This window comes from Gopherus evgoodei, chromosome 1 (assembly GCF_007399415.2).
Source record: "Gopherus evgoodei ecotype Sinaloan lineage chromosome 1, rGopEvg1_v1.p, whole genome shotgun sequence".
Classification (NCBI taxonomy): Eukaryota; Metazoa; Chordata; order Testudines; family Testudinidae; genus Gopherus; species Gopherus evgoodei.
Genome location: NC_044322.1, coordinates 2589141 through 2590598, shown reverse-complemented (window position 1 = coordinate 2590598; position 1458 = coordinate 2589141). Strand labels below are relative to the sequence as shown.

At 44.5% G+C, this 1458-nt stretch overlaps 1 pseudogene; it reads right to left on the bottom strand.

Moving 5' to 3' along the window:
- Positions 1–216: 216 nt before the first annotated feature.
- LOC115648225 lies at positions 217–1147 on the bottom strand (annotated as a pseudogene).
- Positions 1148–1458: the final 311 nt, after the last annotated feature.

Here is a 1458-nt window from a genome sequence, read left to right as displayed (position 1 = left end):
AATTATGTGTTAATCAAACAGAAGTCAGTACTGGGATAAATTGGTATCCTTCTCCCACTGCACTATCCTCCTGCACCAGTTGTCTTGCCCATTCCTCCAGGGCTTAAACCCCATCCAAACTTCTCTCTACAGAGTGGAGATCAGTAGCTCATGTTGTATCAGTTGTAGGAGTCTGGCATGGAATAAGTTGCTGGAGCTGGGTGATGAACTAACCTTTCACTTGATGAACATCCTGATTATTTTCACATGAAGGTCTTTGCTTTTCACACTGTACACAATTGGGTTCCACAAGGGAGGGAACAGCAGGGAGATGTAGCCCATAAGAATCTGAAGTACAGGAGAAGAGCTCTTTCCGAATCTGTACATCCCAGACAAGAAGATGTCTGATGTATAGAATATAAGGACGGCACAGAGGTGGAAGACACAGATGTTCAAGGCCCTGAGGCACTCAACGTTAGACGCGATGCTCAGCACTGTTTTGAGAATCATTTCATAAGAGAGGAAGATGAGCAGCGAGTCCAACCCCATTGTTAAGAGTTTAGTAAACAAGCCATAGATATTGTTGACTCTGATATCCGAACAAGCCATCTTCATGACCTCCTGGTGCATGCAATAAGAATGGGATAGGACATTCACTCGACAGTATCTGAACTGTTTCAGGAGAATGGTGAGTCGGAGCATTACGGCCACCCCTCTTAGCACACACACCAGTCCCATCTTAACTATTTTCGGCAGTGTTAAGATGGAGGCATATCTTAGCGGGTCATAGATAGCGATGAAGCGGTCAAAGGCCATCAATAATAGCACGGAGGAATTGAAGCAAGTGGATAAAGAACAACTGGGCAAAACAGACATCGAAGCAGATCTCCCCAGAGTTAAACAAGTATATATCCAGTATAGTTGGCATGGTGGATATCGATAAGCCAAGGTCTGTGACGGCCAGCATGGAAAGGAAAATGTACATGGGTTCATGGAGGCTTGGATCTGTTTTTATAATGAAGAGAATGACTGAGTTTCCTAATATTGAAATACCGTATGTTAAGCAGAAGGGAAGAGAGATCCAGACATTTTGGATGTCTTCCTGCCCAGGTATCCCGGTGAGAAGGAACACTGCAGATTTGAATTTGGTGTCATTAACAGCTGACATAATGTACTGGGCAGGTCTGAGGAGTTCTGAACTTTCCTTCCTGAAAAGAAAAACAATAGGAAACTAGATGATATTTAACGAGACATCTTTCTGCTCTCAGTGCAAGTCTAGAGACTCCCAGGAGCTAAAGGAAAATCAACAAAAACACCACCAATAGCAAGACAGGCAATCCCAGACAGGATCAGACCTGCAGTCCGTCTAGCTCAGCGTCCTCTAGCCAGTTCCACATGGTTCAGAAGAAGGTGGAAGAAGCTCTGGAATAGGCAGCTATTACATAACCTGCCCCCAAAGTTTCCCCTGGACAACCACTA